Source organism: Coregonus clupeaformis, chromosome 33 (genome assembly GCF_020615455.1).
Source record: "Coregonus clupeaformis isolate EN_2021a chromosome 33, ASM2061545v1, whole genome shotgun sequence".
NCBI lineage: Eukaryota > Metazoa > Chordata > Actinopteri > Salmoniformes > Salmonidae > Coregonus > Coregonus clupeaformis.
Window position 1 is genome coordinate 31,731,934 of NC_059224.1, and position 20,354 is coordinate 31,752,287.

General features: G+C 42.7%; 1 protein-coding gene across 5 annotated transcripts in view; it reads left to right on the top strand.

Annotated features, from left to right (window-relative positions):
- The first annotated feature begins 2,191 nt into the window (after nucleotides 1–2,191).
- LOC121549004 (tyrosine-protein kinase Fyn) overlaps nucleotides 2,192–20,354 on the top strand; it is a 92,185-nt gene continuing 74,022 nt past the window's right edge. For 3 of the 5 annotated variants that reach the window (XR_006657735.1, XR_006657734.1, XM_041860768.2), the window contains exons 1-2: nucleotides 2,195–2,435; nucleotides 18,616–18,684. The gene's annotated coding sequence lies outside the window, so the exon portion shown is untranslated. Of the gene's footprint in view, nucleotides 2,436–18,615; nucleotides 18,685–20,354 lie in introns of all 5 variants that reach the window. The other 2 variants (XM_041860770.2, XM_041860769.2) reach the window with 2 other exon arrangements.

Sequence of the window (20,354 nt, forward strand, 5' to 3'; positions counted from 1 at the left end):
CACTCAGGAAGGAGACGCGTTCTGTCGCCTAGAGATTAACGTATTTGGTGCGAAAAGTGCAAATCAATCCCAGAACAACAGCAAAGGACCTTGTGAAGATGCTGGAGGAAACAGGTACAAAAGTATCTATATCCACAGTATAACGAGTCCTATATCAACATAACCTGAAAGGCCGCTCAGCAAGGAAGAAGCTACTGCTCCAAAACCGCCATAAAAAAGCCAGACTATGGTTTGCAACTGCACATGGGGACAAAGATCATACTTTTTGGAGAAATGTCCTCTGGTCTGATGAAACAATAATGACCATAATGACCATTGTTATGTTTGGAGGATAAGGGGGTGGCTTGCAAGCCGAAGAACACCATCCCAACTGTGAAGCACGGGGGTGGCAGCATCATGCTGTGGGGGTGCTTCGCTGCAGGAGGGACTGGCGCACTTCACAAAATAGATGGCATCATGAGGAAGGAAAATTATGTGGATATATTGAAGCAACATTTCAAGACATCAGTCAGGAAATTAAAGCTTGGTCACAAATGGGTCTTCCAAATGGACAATGACCCCAAGCATACTTCCAAAGTTGGGGCAAAATGGCTTAAGGACAACCAAGTCAAGGTATTGGAGTGTCCATCACAAAGACCTCAATCCTATAGAAAATTTGTGGCAGAACTGAAAAAGCGTGTGCGAGCAAGGAGGCCTACAAACCTGACTCAGTTACACCAGCTCTGTCAGGAGGAATGGGCCAAAATTCAACCAACTTATTGTGGGAAGCTTGTGGAAGGCTACCCGAAATGTTTGACCCAAGTTAAACAATTTAAAGGCAATGCTACCAAATACTAATTGAGTGTACGTAAACTTCTCACCCACTGGGAATGTGATGAAAGAAATAAAAGCTGAAATAAATAATTCCCTCTACTATTATTCTGACATTTCACATTCTTAAAATAAAGTGGTGATCCTAACTGACCTAAAACAGGGAATTTTTACTAGTATTAAATATCAGGAATTGTGAAAAACTGAGTTTAAATGTATTTGGCTAAGGTGTATGTAAACTTCCGACTTCAACTGTATGTAAAGTAGGCCTACTGTCATTGTAAAGCCTGATGTGAAAAGATACATTGTTCGAAATTACAGAGAAGCTAGTCTGAAACAAGGGTACAGCTGTAGGCAAACATCTCCATAGAATATCATGGCCACACTGACATTAGTTCTGGTATTACGGTAGATTTGTGCTCGAGTATTTTTTTATTTGGCAACTGTAGTGTAAGCGGGATAAACACCTCCGTTCTGTACATTAACTTTGAAAAATAAACCCTGTAAAGGGAGGAGGCAGAGTGCGTCGTCCATTATTTCCAAGGTAATGTACAGAACTCTAGCGTTTATCCGTTAAATATACCAGGGCTTTCAGCCAATCAGCATCCAGGACCCAAACTACCTGGTTCATAATAATGGATAACTGGGGACAGTTTGAGTAATGAGAACTGATAATTGTTGTCATTAAGCAGCAGAGGGCGCCCAACGCAATGATGATCAGAGCGCAGCGTTAACGCGAGGAATCATTGATTCCATTCCCAAATCTTTGATTGAATCACACTGATGATGATGAGAAGGATGAGGATGAGGATAATAATGATGAGAAGGGGGACATTGCATTGTCCCACAATGCAATGTACACCTTTTCCTTGTATTGAGCAGTTATTCTGTATTATCTTCTCAACTCGAAAAGTATCTAACACGTGGTATTCATATAGGCCTATAGGCATGTTAATTGGACACGCACCGTTCCAGTTTTCCATTACAACATGCAATTTTTTCATAGCCTATAATGTGAAGTAGGCATATATCATCCTTCCATCTATTGATTAACATTCATTATGGGCAACCACGCCTTGTCCTAGTCTAGACCCCAAATTAATCTGATGTCATGGAAATACTTCTAATGCAATAGTCTCTCAACCGCAACGCTTTCCACATAGGCCTAACCTATTGGCTTTATCTAACCTGGGGCGCGTCCAGCAGGACACAACATTTTGGAACGTTCAGATATAAATATGTTAAAACAAAAAAGCTTCTCCAACATATAAAACAAGAAATCATGGATGCTCTATTTATGGCATTTCTATCTGCAACGTTCGAGCACGTTTGGCAACTGAACGTGGCCCTGTTTACAATCCCCTGTTCCTCACTAAAAACATCCTCCCATTCTATTTGCTGGCGGTGTTGCCAATCACTCCACTGGTCCCGTTAGTTTAATTGTGGCCCTGCAAAGACAACGCCATCACACTCAGCAGCTACAGCGAGCGAGTGGGGCAGCACGAAGATAGCACCGGATTTCTGCAAGCTATTTGGCTATTGTTGTCACAAAAACAATAAGCGTCTGTCTCATCTACAACTGCAATGGAATACATTCGTCCGGTTAATTAGACGCCTTCGAATCGGTAAGGAACCATTTATCCTTTACTATGCTGTTTCTGCTGAATCGCTCCATATAGCTAACAATGCGAAATGAATTACTTTGATTTTATCAACGCTTGATTCGAACAGCAAATGGGGTCTATTTAGTGTGTTCTTGTGGATAACGTATTTGGTCTCTTGTCTGTAGGCTGATGTTACAGAGCAGATTTTTCCGAAATATATTGGCTGCCTTTTCCATAATAAGAACGGGAAAATTGCATTGGCCAATTACAAGTATCGATCGTCGAACGCCTTATGTGTATTCATTAGAAATAAAATCAATGTGCTGGGTCTGCAAAAACAGTCAACCTTCAGTGCCTTGTCGCATTGAGCCGCTTGGTGGATTTGTTTAGTATACAGCACTAGTAGCCTAGTGATAACCCTCTCTATTAACATTCTATCCAATTCATTCATAAACGATGGGATCATGATGAAGGATACAATGTAGCAAATGCTCCTACGTAGGGAAGGCTATGTTTATTTCTTGATTGGATTCTATTGGTTGACTACTCTTTATATGGTGGAGTGCTATAGTCAACCAGTGAACAAGCTTGCCATTACTTGGTTGTGAAGACCGTCGTATGCTCCTACTGTATGTTGCCAACTTGTATTCCTTCACATCCTTTACTATGTGTTCATCATAGCGTTTGTTGATGACCCACTTTTTCCATAAGAATAATTTTGAAATATTACAAGACTTGACTAATTCAGAATAACAATGCTATTTATGCATATTTCAAATAATCTTAATTACATGAAGTGGGTTGGATAATAACCTCCTCAATGAATACTCCTGAGAATATCCCGTCTTTGAGAATAAACCAAGCCATTGTTGTGAAATTGATTGCCACTTTCCTTTGATAGTTGGGGTCAATTGTGCTGGTTGACCTCCACATTCTTCTATACAATACTAGGCATCCTTCCTAAAATCAAGTCATGATGAATGCACTTACGCTATTTCCTCTGTGCAGTACAGGTCACAAAAATAATAACTGGTTGTAATTACATAGCTGTGGCCTAGTTTACATAGGCCTATACATTGTCATTGTTTTGGATTATGCTTACTGTACCAATTGGGAGTACAAAGAGCATGCCTAACAATTTGATTGTTTGTTTCTTATTCTTTAACTCCTTGTCAACAAAGGTCATTTTTACATTTACATTTTAGTCATTTAGCAGACGCTCTTATCCAGAGCGACTTACAGGAGCAATTAGGGTTAAGTGCCTTGCTCAAGGGCACATTTACGTCATTTAGCAGACGCTCTTATCCAGAGCGACTCACAAATTGGTGCATTCACCCTATAGCCAGTGGGATAACCACTTTACAATTTTGGGGGGGGGTAGAAGGATTACTTTATCCTATCCCAGGTGTTCCTTAAAGAGGTGGGGTTTCAAATGTCTCCGGAAGGTGGTGAGTGACTCCGCTGTCCTGGCGTCGTGAGGGAGCTTGTTCCACCATTGGGGTGCCAGAGCAGCGAACAGTTTTGACTGGGCTGAGCGGGAACTATGCTTCCGCAGAGGAAGGGAGCCAGCAGGCCAGAGGTGGATGAACGCAATGCTCTCGTTTGGGTGTAGGGACTGATCAGAGCCCGAAGGTACAGAGGTGCCGTTCCCCTCACTGCTCCATAGGCAAGCACCATGGTCTTGTAACGGATGCGAGCTTCAACTGGAAGCCAGTGGAGTGTGCGGAGGAGGGGGGTGACGTGAGAGAACTTGGGAAGGTTGAACACCAGACGGGCTGCGGCATTCTGGATGAGTTGTAGGGGTTTAATAGCACAGGCAGGGAGGCCAGCCAACAGTGAGTTGCAGTAATCCAGACGGGAGATGACAAGTGCCTGGATTAGGACCTGTGCCGCTTCCTGTGTAAGGCAGGGTCGTACTCTCCGAATGTTGTAGAGCATGAACCTGCAGGAGCGGGTCAGATGGTCAGATGCCATACTGAGCTATATTTGGTCAATTTCCTTCATACCCTGTAGGAAGGTTTTGTCAAAGACAGGTTAGATACACTACATGATCAAAGTATGTGGAAAACTGCTCTTTGAACATCTCATTCCAAAATCATGGGCATTAATATGGAGTTGGACTGCCAGATGGTGAAGCGTGATTCACACGTTTCCACTGCTCCAGAGTCCAATGGCGGTGAGCTAAACACCACTCCAGCTGACGCTTGGCATTGCGCATGGGGATCTTAGGCTTGTGTGCGGTTGCTCGGCCATGGAAACCCATGTCATGAAGCTCCCGACGAACAGTTCTTGTGCTGATGTTGCTTCCAGAGGCAGTTTGGAACTCGGTAGTGAGTGTTGCAACCGAGGACAGACGATCTTTACACGCTACGCGCTTCTGCACTCGGCGGTCCCGTTCTGTGAGCTTGTGTGGCCTACCACTTTGCGGCTGAGCCGTTGTTGCTCCTAGAACCTTCCACTTCACAATAACAGCACTTACAGTTGACCAAGGCAGCTCTAGCAGGGCAGACATTTTATGAACTGACTTGTTGAAAAGGTGGCATCCTATGATGGCGCCATGTTGAAAGTCACTGAGCTCTTCAGTAAGGCCATTCTACTGCCAATGTTTGTCTATGCAGATTGCATGGCTGTGTGCTCAATTTTATACACCGGTCAGCAATTGGTGTGGCTGAAATAGCCAAATCCACTAATTTGAAGGGGTGTCCACATACTTTTTCATATATAGTGTATAATAATCTGTTCTGTGTCAATTTGTTGTGTATTGTATTGCACAATGCATGTTTTGTTGGTGTAGGTTACTGGTTTGAATAGTGTGTTTTCCTGTACGGTAGTTGATGTCGGGACTATCTTGTCTCTCCATCATCTTGGTTTTCTCTTCAAGTTGCCTACTTCTTCACTAACTTGTGGGCTACATATCATATATGCTGCTCTTCAGTATTGATGTGAATAACTCTCTCAAATTGAGCTAAGAATGTTAAGACAACTTGCCTAGGCTTGTACTATTATCCCTATTTCCAGAGTTCCTGTTTATGACTTGATTTACTATAAGTATTTTACAGAAAAGCTGCTTGTATTACAATTGCAGAACATAGGCCTATATTGTTGGCTTGATTTCAGGTGTCAGGCATGGATGCATAGTATGATTGTTTGGTGTGAAAAGCTGTCTGCAAGGTGCTCATGCATTTTTTTGCAGGATCCACAATGGTAACCTTGGAAACCACATAAATCCCTGCTCATGTTGAAATATCATCATACATAGAAGCCACACCTACACCAACTCAACATGGTTCACAAGGTTACGTTCCATGGACGGTCTTGTTCAAATGGTTTAGTCCTTCAAATCAAATTGTATTGGTCGCATACACATATTTAGCAGATGTTATTGCGGGTTTAGCGAAATGCTTGAGGATGTACATCAGGGATGGGCAACTGGCGGCCCTCTTTTGCACATGTGGGTACGCAGACTCGCGACTGGCCCCCACCCCCATCAAATTTGCCCATCCCTGATGTACATGAATGAGGTTTGTCTTCGCTCATTTCAGCACCAGATAGAGCAAATATTCCCTCCTCTCTCTTCAATGTTCCTTGATGTTTTGAAACAAGGTTTGGACTTTGCCACAATGCATTTTAGCCATGGTTGTCCTTGTAGAAATTTCAGCTTGGAAAGGGCAAGTGCACGCTGCTCTTGTCATAATGAACTTATCTAAAGAGGTGAGCTCTTTTGGGCAATTTATCCTAAAATCAAATCAACATTTGTTGATCACGTACACATATTTAGTAGATGTTATTGCGGGTGTAGTGAAATGCTTGTGTTCTTAGCTCCAAACCTGATAGTAATGAGGCATGCAGAGCCTTTTCCTCTGTGTAATTCACCTCTTGGTACCTGGAGCCCAGTCAGTCTGCATACAGTGCAGTAAGTCAGACATACAGTGCTGCACTCTTTCTCCCATTCACTCCAATTCTTCTGCTGGAGAGAGAGAGCTGCCAAACCACCATGTTGCTGCTCACTGTTGATCCTGTGACAGCATGGCATGCTGCTACTCTCTGCTGTCGCACCACAGAGAGACAAAACTGCTCTGACCTGCTCATACAGTAGATAACACTATACAGTCGATACTTTGGACTGGCTTTTTCTGCTTTTCAGGTGCTTTCATTTGAACTGGGATGCTTTGGTTCATATCTTGCCCAACATCACCACATTTGTTGGCTAAATCAATTCAGGTATTTGTATAGTCATTTTGTCTGGATGTAAGCTAGTTTGATGTGCATAGCACACTCCAACCACTTTGTGCTCCATATTGACAATCTGGTCAAGTGGGGCCACTGTAGTCTTCTGTGTGACATTCCCTGTCCCCTCACCCACTCCTCTGATAGCAGAGGCCATTTTGAAAGGCCATGACCAGTGGCCTGTGTTGTGTTCAGTGCTGATGTAATCGCATAGCTGCTGTTCTGCTCTAAGCCCACATTCAGTCAGATGTGGGGCTCACGCGTGGGTCGTCCCCCTAACCTCAGAGCTCAGTAGCCGCTCTGTGCTCAGCATCAGCCCAGTGCTCCGGAGGACACATAACAACAATGATGCCATTTATGTGACAAATCTAGTGTGGGGAGATTAAATCTGTCTCTGTGTGTGTTTTACTGTTTTTGTTCAGATTGTGTGGTTTACACTAACGTACTGATGGCCTCAAATTAACAGATTTTTACAGATGAGTAAATGTTTAACCATGGATGAATGCAGAGTATGACAGCTTCACTAGGGATGTATGTGTGATGAGGTGATGTTGAAGGAGTCAGGCGCAGGAGGGTAAATCACAGAATAACAGGCTTTATTCCGCAACCACAGAGTTCCGCAGGAACGCATCAAACACTCCAGGGCGCAAAACAGGCGCACTGGAAAATACAAGGCACACAGGAAAATATCCCGGCGATACAAAATACAAGGAGCTCCACCAAGCTTCACTACTCTCCACAATAAACAATCACACACAAAGACAAGGGGGCAGAGGGAACGCTTATACAGGTACTGATGAGGGGATATGAACCAGGTGTGTGTAATAAACAAGACAAAACAAATGGAATGATGAGATGAGGAGCGGCAGTGGCAAGAAGGCCGGTGACGACGACCGCCGAAGCCTGCCCGAACAAGGAGAGGAGGCAGATTCGGAGGAAGTCTTGACAGTATGTTGGCATCACAGGTGGCTGGTGGCACCTTAATTGGGGAGGACGGGCTCATAGTAATCACTGGAACGGAATCAATGGAATGGTATCGAACACATCAAACATTAGGAATGTGACCAAAATAGCTTTTTACCACCTGAGGAACATTGCCAAGGTGCAGCCGTTTCTCTCTCAGGCTGATACAGAGAGACTCATCCATGCTTTTATTACAAGCAGGCTTGACTACTGTAATGCTCTTCTGTCTGGTCTACCCAAGAACGCCATTGGTCAACTACAAAACATACAGAATGCTGCAGCACGGGTACTGACCAAGACCAGACGGAGAGCACACATAACACCGATTTTAAGGTCTCTGCACTGGCTGCCTGTGAGTTTTAGAATTCATTTTAAGATTCTTCTGTTGGTTTTTAAATCAATCCACGATTGTGCACCCCAATACATGTCAGACATGCTTTTAAGTTATGTACCCAGTAGGTCACTCAGGTCCTCTGGCACTGGCCTTTTAACTATCCCAAAGCCTAGTACCAAAAGACATGGCAGCCTTTAGGGGCGGGGGGGTGAAACTGTGGACATATTTAAAAGAGATCTTAAAACACAGATTTTTAGCTTTGCTTTTCCTTAGTTAGTGTTTTATCTTGTTTGTGTAGTAAATATTTCAGCTTTTATTTTCATTCTTTTTAATTTTTTCCTGTAAAGCACATTGCGTTGCATTCCACTTCTGTAATGTGCTGTATAAATAAAGCTTCATTTGATTTGATACCATTCCATTTACTCCATTCCAGACATTATTATGAGCCGTCCTCCCCTCAGCAGCCTCCTGTGGTTGACATGTGAAGCTAGGGGATCATATGATTTCCTCCACGTGAATCCCCCCCAAGCATCTTTGTGTTGTTTGTGCTTTTGCATTTTTACTTTAGTGATATGAAAGGCCGGTGTGTTCACTTCTTCACAGCTCGTAGACTCCACCCCAAAATTAAACATGGTGGAAAGAATATGACTGAAACCCAAGCATATGCCGCTGGGTCATTGTTGCACTAATATCATGGGATTAAATGATGTGTACAACTGATATGCTTGCATGAAATCCTGTCAAAATAGGGTTGGCTCAGGCTTCATGGAGAAGGCCATTTTGGGAATATTCCTTCAAAGGAGAATTTAATTAGCAGGAACTGTTTGTATAACAAGTCCCCAGAGCCAGATCATATCACACACACACACACACACACACTGTCCCAATCTATCTGCAATATTAAAGCTGATCTATCCCCCCCAAAAAAATAACAACAATTTACTGGACATTTGAGAAATGTACCGGACACATATGCATTGGGTGCGTAACCTGATTAGGGCGTCTACCCACGGTGCTCAGAATGACAGAAATCACTTTTAGATGATGGTAATTAATCTTAAAACAACGTGCAAGTCGAGGATGCAATGACGTGTCCTTATCGAGCACTTTGAAGGTGTTAGAATAACTGTCCACATGTACTTTTCCTCAGCCAACAAGATGAGTAACAAACAGAAATCACTAGCCTATGCATAGGCGGCGCGTGAGTATCAAGTTTGGGGAAGCACATTTTCACCATAAAAATGCACCTTTATAATAAAGCATTCTATGCATCATCGCATTTTCAGACTTGTGTAATGTGATGAGAAGATTGGATAGTCATAATTTAGGCTAATAATATAATAGAAACCGTTCAGGACACGATTAGGGGAAGCTGTGCTGATGCCCTCAAACCAATTTCAGTTGGATCAAACCAATTTCTATTGAAAAAACACAATATTTTTCCTTGAATGATATCTGTATAGTCAGGGTCACTGTTCGCAAATAGCGTAGAGGCCTGGGCTATAGGCAATATCAGATACTTTTCTTCTTTATTTGCATGGGAAAAACACATGTAATGCAATTTTACTACATTTTATATGACTGGAGACATTAGCAGAATCTTTTTTAATACTACAAATTACAGGGTAGCCTACTCTGCTGACACTGACAAACAAACAGATCAATAAAAACAACGTTGTCCATATAACAGGCATATGAGAAGTGGCGACACAAATAAAATATGACGTCCATAAAACTGGAGGAGGAAATTATTGTCCAAAAATAAACTTTTAAGTGGCACTGACCCAACAATGATAGAGGGAATATGCGCAGTGAGCACTGGGGATATGGCCAATGCTCTCTGCTGGTTCCAATAAGATAGGCTATAGGCCTACTGTTGTTCGCTCAATTAAGTTGAGAATTTTTATAATTTAAAGACAGATTACTATTTTCATTGTCTGCCCTTTACGGCAATAGTAATTTGCTTTCCAAATTATGATTTCCCGCAATTACATTTTTAAATATTGCGATATGCCTGGCTGGGCCTCCCTACTTTTCACTGACAGTCGCAACTCAATAATCATCTATTTGGTATTTGCCATGTGCACTGCCCAAATTTACTTCTGACTACATGCAATGCGGTTTAAAGCAATCCACAACTTATTTTGTTTTTAAGGCTAGCTGAAGCTAATGATCCTCTGTGGCCAAATCATGCTTTAGTAGCCTATTTTGAATAATTGTATTTATGTATAGACAGGATTAGGCTAATTAGGCTATATAATTTGGGAATTTAATTCAATTTACTTAGGGAAAGCTTAGTTTCCCCTACCTAGCCTTATGGACGTGCTGCCTATGACCTGATGTCAATCTACTAAACCCCATAGTATAAAAGTTTACCTATTCTATTGGTCAGCTTGTCGAGAAAGAAATAGCCCAGACAGACTCAGGGACAGTTGTGGAACAATAGATCTCAAATTCATACAACCAGTAGGCCTAGGGTACATAAAAAATAACGTTAAAAAGCTGATGCAACAGATCAGAACATTTAGCTTAATGTTAATAAACTATTATTTCCTCAAATTATTAGCGCAGCAATGTGCACAAGGCAGTAAACTACGCGCGAATGTGCATTTGGCTACCGGACAATGAAAGAAAGTTGAAAACCAATAGAACATGATTTCAATGGCATATGGAAATCTTTATAAAATAATTACCTCTACGGATATGGTCGGATTTTGCATAGGCTACTTTGAAGCAAGGTAAAACATGCCTCATAATATGTAGTAAAATAATTAAGTAGCTACACTGACTGAAAATATAAATGCAACATGTAAAGGGTTGGTCTCCTTTGCCAAGATAATCCATCCACCTGACATGTGTGGCATAACAACAAGCTGATTAAACAACATGGTCATTACACAGGTGCACCTTGTGCTGGGGACAATAAAAGGCCACTAAAATGTGTAGTTTCGTCACACAACACAATGCCACAGATGTCTCAAGTTTTGAGGGAGCGTGCAATTGGCCCATGGTGGCTTTGGGGTTATGGTATGGGCAGTCATAAGCTATGGACAATGAACACAATTGCATTTTATCTATGGTAATTTGAAGCACAAAGATACCGTGGTGAGATCCTAAGGCCCATTGTCGTGCCAATAATCCGCCGCCATCCCCTCATGTTTCAGCATGATAAAGCACGGCCCAATGTTGCAAGGATCTGTACACAATTCCTGGAAGCTGAACATTTCCCAGTTCTTCCAGGGTCTGCATACTCACCAGACATGTCATGGGATGCTCTGGATCGACGTGTACGACAGCGTGTTCCAGTTCTCGACAATATCCAGCAACTTCACACAGCCATTGAAGAGGAGTGGGGCAACATTCCACAGGCCACAATCAACAGCCTGATCAACTCTATGCGAAGGAGATGTGTCACGCTGCATGAGGCAAATGGTGGTCACACCATTTTCTGACTGGTTTTCTGATTCATGCCCCTACCTTTTTTTAAAAAGGTATCTGTGACCAACAGATGCATATCTGTATTCCCAGTCATGTAAAATCCATAGATTAGGGCCTAATGAATTTATTTAAGTTGACTGATTTCCTTATATGAACTGTAACTCAGTAAAATCTTTGAAATTGTTGCATGTTGCATTTATATTTTTGGTCATATGTTTTCTAAATGCATATTGCCACCAGCTCATTGCAAAGTGGTGTGTGACATGCTGATGAAGTCTGCCTTCCATTGCCTATGCATTTGAATGGCGAATGGGAAGCGTGCTTCAATTACCAGTTGAGAAATACAAATAGTAGCTCTATTTAATCGTGGACCAAAAACTATTTTTAACACACGATTTCATTTACAGTAGAATTGTTGTGTAATGATTGGGCTTATAAAAGCGCTGTCTGACAGATTTTCCGCTCAAAGGCTCTGTACTGTGCCCTTGTGATAAATAAGTTACATAACAAATATATACACGCACCAATTTAATTCCACTAAATTATGCAACCCATAGACCGATAAGCATGACCGGTCAAATGTATTTACATCAACTGGTATTTCCATCAATGAATAGGCTAAAAAGCATTATTTCATAATCAGATTTTTTCTTTCTTTTTTTGTTGTTGCCAAAAGCCGGTTATTACCGGCTAATGGAAACCCTGTGTGTGTGTGTGTGTGTGTGTGTGTGTGTGTGTGTGTGTGTGTGTGTGTGTGCTTTTGGTTTTCTTGCGTGGGGAATGAGAAAAGTGATTTCTTGGTACTGAAAGATGTTTACAGTGAAGGAAGGAATCGCCTATACACTGGTGTGGTGTCACTAAGTGATAACTGACTATACAGATATCATTCAAGGAAAAATATTGTGTTTTTTTTCAATTGAAATTGGTTTGATCCAACTGAAATTGGTTTGAGGGCATCAGCACAGCAGCAGGGCTTCCCCTAATAGTGTCCTGAACGGTTTCTATTTTAATCTCTCTCTCATATTTAATCTCTCGAACTCCAATGTACCTTTCATCTTCAATAACGGTTTGTATTCAGGAGCTATGCAGTCTAATGGCGCTCTTCTGTGCAAACTGGCAAGACTATATTTAAGATGATATTGCTAAATAAGTACATGGATTCTACCAACCACCACCCTAAATGTTATTTCCACTGCACAAGTACTGAGGCAGCAATGATAGGTTCTCATAGCAGGTTTCCGCCATATGCTGCTGTCTGAACAACAAGCTAAATCTCCATCACATCATCGGGCAGTTTTACACACAGCTGGGAGAGCGCACAAAATATTTCCTGTGGAAAATTAAGAGAAAATGAAAACCGAGGGTTTTCCCTTTTATTACTATATGAATCAATGTTAGACTTCATATTGCCTTGTGTTGGATTGTATATAGTGAATGCTTTGTCCTTTGTTGAATGGCAGGACAATTTCTCTCTCCTAAGGGTTTTGCATATGAAATTATATCAATAACATATTGTGGGTGGTGAGATTGTGTGCCTGTGTATGTTGTGATATGTATGACTCTGACATGTATCTTCATGATATAGACTTTAAATACTGATAAATTGTAAACTTTTGCATAGTATGTCATTTTCCCCCTGCCATAATAAAGTATGAATCATGTGGGTGGTGCTCTCCCCACTGAACAAGAGAATGAAGAGAGAATACAGTACAGAATGTTTGGTAATTTATGAATGATATGTTGCCCTGATGTCAAGTGTCTGCATTTTCAGGGGAAAACAAACGTCTGCTGTGTGTTTGTGGCCCAGGAAGTTTATTTTCATGAATATTTAATTAATCCTATGAATGTGCTAGCTGTGTTTAATGTAATACATATGGGTCGTTCTATGTCATTTCAGCAAGCCATGACACCGCCCATCTCAGATTGTTATGAAATCGTTTCTGTAGTTAGAAACAGATAAGATAAGTATTCCGTAAACATTATTTTGTTGAAATATTTTGATATCTGAGAAATTAAGCTAATTGATTGCACCCAAATTGGCCATTTTAATTTATATGATTCATATAATATTCAATAATTATAGTACCTAACATCCTATTTGGACCAAACTTTTTTCTAACAATGAATAAGACATGATGAGTCCAAGGAAGTGGTCAAAAGCCCCCCACACCCCATGCCAATCCCACCCCAATAACGAGTATATTGTATCAGTTCTCTGTGTTTGACGAGTAGTATGGAGCTGCAGCTAGGAGTATTGTCTCTTCATCCTATGTAAAGCATTCTCAGTGAATTTGGTGATGTTTTATTTCACCTGTTCAGAGAAATTAGTCATTGAGGTTGTTGGGTTTATGTCCCATCCTACATCCTGATTATTACCAGGCTCTTACCACTAGATGGTGCTGTTCCTGCTATTAGGTTATTCTTTTTTAAAGAACCCCCCTCCCCCCAATCCCATTGTTTAAAGGGATAGTTTACCCAAATTACAAAATTACATATTGGTTTGTGGACAAGGTACGACAGCAACCCAGGCTTTTATTTGTATTTTTTACCTTTATTTAACCAGTTAAGCCAGTTGAGAGCAAGTTCTTATTTACAACTGCGACCTGGCCAAGATAAAGCAAAGCAGTGCGATAAAAACAACAACACAGAGTTACATATGGGGTAAACAAAACAAAGTCAAAAATACAACAAAATATATATACAGTGTGTGCAATAAATAAATAGGCCATAGTGCAAAAATAGTTACAATTTCGTAATTAACACTGGAATGACAGATGTGCAAAAGATGATGTGTAAATAGAGATACTGGGGTGCAAATTAGCAAAATAAATAACAATATGGGGATGAGGTAGTTGGGTGGGCTAATTTTAGAATGGCTGTGTGCAGTGATCGGTAAGCTGCTCTGACAACTGACGCTTAAAGTTAGTGAGGGAGATAAGAGTCTCCAGCTTCAGAGATTTTTGCAGTTCGTTCCAGTCATTGGCAGCAGAGAACTGGAAGGAATGGCGGCCAAAGGTGTTGGCTTTGGATGACCAGTGAGATATACCTGCTGGAGCGCAGACTACGGGTGGGTGTTGCTATGGTGACCAGTGAGCTAAGATAAGACAGGGATTTGCCTAGCAGTGATTTATAGATGACCTGGAGCCAGTGGGTTTGGCGACGAATATGTAGTGAGGGCCAGCCAACAAGAGCGTACAGGTCACAATGGTGGGTAGTATATGGGGCTTTGGTGACAAAACATGCATGGGCAAGTTGCAGCGGAGGGTGCAGAGCTGGTGGCCGGGGTAGTGGTAGCCAGGTGGAAAGCGTGGCCACTGATTTTGTTTACCTGGCCACTGTTTCAAATGCTAACTTTTTAGCATTTGTGGCACAAATCCAATAAAATATTATCATTCACACTTCATATCCAAATCATCTATAAGTAACAATTGAGTTACACAATACATTTTTAGATACTTTAGGATGATTTGGACATGAAGCGTGAAAATGCTAATATAGGTACCATTGACTTGCGTTGGATTTGTGACACATTTGAAACAGTTAAACATTGTCTGAGCAGTGCCTGTCTGGCCTCCATCCTCTACTGTACTACTGTATACTGAAATACATCAGTACAGTCTGTATAGTAGAACTGCACAACAGGTAGCAGTTAAACTGTGTCTCTGAGGAGTGCCTGTCTGCCCTCCATGCTCCCTGCTCCTCTCTGTTGCCTCTCTGCAGCGTCATTTCTCTGCAGAGCTGATGCAGCTGCTGCTGGCTGGGGGGCTGTCAAGAGACGATTGCTCATCCTGGCATCACCCCGGCCTCCTGGCTGGAGCACCAGGCCTAGGCCCTCAATATGCCCCATTAAGATTCCCCCTCATTGCCAGGGGATAAAGCAATATTGACAGAAGTATAGAGCTTTACCTTTAGGAAGCCCAGTAAACGTCAAAGTGGCCTTAAGCCATTGTTAATGTTAATTTCTTTCTCTTTAATTACTGTAGTGGGAGAGCAGCAACAGAGCTGGATGTAATATGGGTTTATTTAAACAAACACTTCCTCTGCAAGTCATTTTGAAGGAATTTCATTGTTTCATAATTGTGTTGCGTATTCAGTGGTGACAATTACAAAGCTGGCCCTGTATTGCAAATTTCCCTAACGCTAGGTTAATGTGAGGTCTCATTGGGATATAGGCTACAGTGAGTCGTCATCCAAAATGTCATTCAACTCTAACCTTTCATTCATTGTAATCCATTCTCTCCACTGTCTGTGTAATCCTCGTGCAAACACACTCTACATTGGGGCATCCTGCCCAGTGCCCATACGCATCATCCATGGAACCAGAGCAGATATTTACATTAAGGATGTTTGTCCATTTTAATCCACCCTGGCTCTGTCAGGAAGAGTCCAAAATGGCACCCTATTCCCTATATAGTGCACCACTTTTGACCAGGTACGATAGGGCTCTGATCAAAAGTAGTGCATTATATAAGGAATAGACGCAGCCAGAGAGCCTCCATGTGAAGGCTGTCTGCTGAAATCCATTCCTGACCTGTCAATCAAATCCTCATCTGTCACAGGATAGCCTCCCGTGTAGCTCAGTTGGTAGAGCATGGCACTTGCAACGCCAGGGTTGTGGGTTCGATTCCCATGGGAAAAATGTATGCACTCACTAACTGTAAGTCGCTCTGGATAAGAGCGTCTGCTAAATGACTAAAATGTAAATGTAATATACTGTAGATACCACTGCCATTGAAATGGCAAAGTGACTAGTCCATTCGCCTTTAGAGGTAAGCCCTGAAATTAACTTGGTGTGCATTATAGGAGAGTATAGATGTAGGAGTCTGAGATAGGCCAGGGCTGTGGCTACTGTCCCTCAGGCTGTATATGGCGTGCCCCTACTTAGTACCTACCCAGCAGGCTGTGCGTGGAGAGCTCCTCCCCCTCTGCGGAGCCAGTGTATCAGCCGTAGTGTGACGAGGTGTGAATGAAGGAGTCAGGCGCAGGAGGTAAAACACCAAAGTCTAGAGTTTATTCCGTTTACATAAATAAAACGCATCCAGCGTCAATACGAAACTATCACAAGGGAAATAACAAATGGAAGAGTAGCTCAACCGAGCTACTCGCTCTCACAATGAAACAATCATTCACAAAGACAAGGGGAACAGAGGGAACACTTATACACATACTAATTAGGGGAATGAGCACCAGGTGTGTGTGATTGACAAGACAAGACATGATAAGTGGAGTGATGAGAATGGGATCGGCAGTAGCTAGTAAGCCGGTGACGACGAACGCCGAAACCTGCCCGAACAAGGAGGGGAGGCAGCCTCGGCGGAAGTCGTGACACGTAGCTTTGTGCTCTGCTCTCCTCTCAGTAAAGAGCGACAGTAAGAATGACTGAGCTCGTTGTGCCCGGCCAGTCATGTGATCTGTGTGTGGCTGAATGACTCTCCCCTGCAGGACTCAGCCTCAGCCCCATTATGTTCGAGAGAGACAGAGCATGCATGTGGACGTAAATCCCGTTTCACTTCCACACACAGGGCACTGCCAGTGTATTTTTGGGACTCCCTCTGTTTCATCCACTTATACGCCCAAAATAGGATAGCTCAGCAAACCCTCAATTTGGGAAAGAATGTCAAGAAGGGTGTCTGGCAGAGCAGAATGCTACTGAATGAGGGTACTTGCTTTTTTTGTCCCTTTGTCTCCAAATAAGACTTTTAAATGTTTGTGGGGTTTTGACAAAATTATACCCTTTTTACATTTGCATGCCGTTTTATCCTTTTATATTGAATACCATCCTTTGAATAGCTATCTCAGCCATCTGTCCGTGATTTCTACAGTATAATGGAATGGCTCCAATATGTGATGTCATGACCATCCCAGAACAACAGTATGGGTCAATGGGTCAAGGAAAGTCTAAAGGAGGAGTGAGAATGTCAAACATGATTGTTGCCTGTCTCTACTGGCCCATTCTCTATTCTCTGTTCTCTGCCAGCAAGGTCTGTCTGTCTGACCAGCCACAGTCAGACAGAAGTAATAAACTACTGAAGCTGCTTCACACGTCGGGGGAACTCTCATATTTTCTGCCCACCAATTTCCTCTGGCCTCACTATCTAAATCAATATCTATTCCATTTAGCCTGATTGAGAGTTTTAATTGGAAAATCCTGTTCCTAAGGTGTTTGTATTACAGTATGGGGTGTACGATTGAAGTCCGTTTGTGCGTGCATGCCACATAATGACATGACACATGCTCCAATACAGACAGAATATTTAGACTATATACAAACTATATACAGATAGAAACAGATGCATTATAACAGCACTCTGCTTAGAAGTCAAGTTTGTGTGTTATGAGTTATCATTGCTGTTATAGATGAAGTGCGTTTAGTCAATTTGCCATGTAGCTAACCCCTGTCCCTATGGGCACAATGACTCCCCTGTGAAACATTAGTGTTTCAAAGTGCTGGCAGGGCGTGGTGCATTTCTTGTTTGGCTGTTCTCCCTTATGTGTGAATGTATTTGGCGGTAGGAGATGCTCGGTTAATGTTGTGCAAAAAGGTTATGGTTCTTCAGATCTTGCCATCTCAGTTTTTTAATGAATTTATGTATGCATATTTGTGCTTTGATCAGTTACTGCTATGATTTCTACTGGAAGGCTGAAGTGTCCTCTGTCTGTTATGAAGCCAATATTTCCACTTGCTGGGTGAAGGTTTCCTAGATACTCAAGTTGGCACAAGTTACTCAATAAATGGGTTGTTAATTGCTTAAATCATGCCTTGCCTCACGCATATCATCAGTAGTAATTCCAAGTATCAAGAGTCAAAGCTTGGTAACACCTGTCTGAGGCTCTTGATTGAAGGATACTTGATGAAAAACACTTTTGTTCAAGCTCTTTCAGGTAATACTCTTTCAGCTCAGAACATTGAATGAATTAAGCCCCCTAACTCCATCTCCCTGCTACAGGAAACGCCAGAGAGAAAAGAGGCCATCGTACAGATGGGGTTTCTGATGAAGCCTGGCTCCTAGAATGTGTTCTGTGCTTCAACCTGTTGTTTACCAATGGACAGATATTGAGGTCACTGTCCAACAGAGCGCAGCCTGTCACAAGCATTAGTTCTGAGGGCTGGGGCCGGGGCAGAAATGACATTTTTGGAGTGAAGCATACAGTAAATGACATTGGCTGGCACACAGAGTTGATAGTCATATTTTATTGAATGCGATAAATGAATAATTGAATTTGTTTCTCTCCCCGCAGGGCCTCTGTTTTTTGTGGTGCACAAAGCAATGTGGAGCAAATAAATATCCTGATACGCTGAAACCAGAGGTACGTACACAGCACTCTGCCACAGCAATTACTGCTCTCAAACCAGCCAGGCTCACACACACACACACACACACACACACACACACACCAGCTGGCCACCGCTGTTCTGGAGTTTGTGCTATAGGCACTCCTGCTGTCCACAGCTACACTGTCTATCTTTGTCTACCTCTACAAGTAGGATGTTATAAACAGCACTCATAGCAAATGTGTCTTCCAGCTAGGCAGCAGGTCTGTAGTTTTGCTATTGTACCTCAAATCCCAGGTGACCAAGTCAGGAAGAAGATATTCAGTAGTATCCCCATTTGTTTCAGAGTCTCACACTGTCTGGGCGCTGTAGGGTAAAAAAGTCATAGGATGTTTTGGCTTGACTTTATGTGACCTGACTCCAATGGGATTCTGGCGGGCCGTGCTCTCTCTCTCTCTGTCTGTCTCTCTTTCTCTCTCTTTCCCTGACTGTCTGTCTGTCTCTTACTCTTTCTCTCTCTCTCTCTGTCTGTCTTTCTCTCTCTCTCTGTCTCTCTCTCTCTCTGTCTCTCTCTCTCTGTCTCTCTCTCTCTCTCCCTGACTGTCTGTCTGTCTGTCTGTCTGTCTGTCGCGCGCTCTCGCTCTCTCGCTCTCTCTCGCTCTTCTTTAATCCTCTCTGTGCTGAAAGCGAAAGCTCTCTGCGGGTTGGCCCAGAACATTACCCTACCAGCAGGTTAATCTGGTGTCACAGAGTGCACATACATGTGTTCTCACTGTCTTTATACATACAACCGTTCTGAGCAGTTATCCAGCTTTCTCACTGTCTCAATTTGATCATAATCCCAGTCTTTGCATGCTGGGCCTAGTGCACTATATAATGATAGTAAATAGGGTGCCAATTGAAACGTAGTCTATATCAGTCAAAAACACAGTGGCTTTCTTTTGCTCGGCAGTGAGCTCACTTGTTTTGTGACCATTTGGGAATATCAGCATAGAGCAATCAGCATAGAGCTCAAGCCATGCTTTGGCCCTGTCAAAGGGCCTGCGCTCTGCGGTTTCCTCTTCCTGTCCCTGTGTGTGGAGTGCAGTATGGGCAGGCCAACAGACAAAGTGGATGTATTGTGGTGGGAACCCCGCCGGTCAGTCCGGAGCAAGTGTACAACAGGCTATAAATGGAAAGGAAGCTTTTTGGGGTGGACTGAATTCCTCAACAGTGGCAGAGTGGAAACCGGTTGGTGCACAAGGGTTTCTTCTTCCAAGAACCAGCTTTAAGCTTCCATCAAGCCAGCTGGGTATTTAGCAGTCATGGCAGGTGCATACATTATGCAGGCCTCTGTTTTGTCCCAGTATATGCATGCTCTCTTTCATGCATCTAGAGTAATCCCATGATCTGGTTGAGCCATGGCGGATGGCGCTAACTGTGCACGCTGATGATGGTTTGTAATGGGAGCTTATGCGGCATGAAGATTTGTATGTGGAAATGGCTGTGACGCCTGGTGGTCTGAGTTGAGATTGTGGCAAGAGGTCCCAAATAGCACCCAATCCCTACATAGTGTAGGGAAGGGTGCCATTTGGGAGTCAGTGTGTATGATGTAGTGGTGCCTGTCTGCCTGGTTAGTCATGACATGCTGGAGTAATCAGGAGCTCTGCAATGGTGTCATCATGGCATCATGGTACAGACAACCCCCTCACTGTCGCACCCTCAG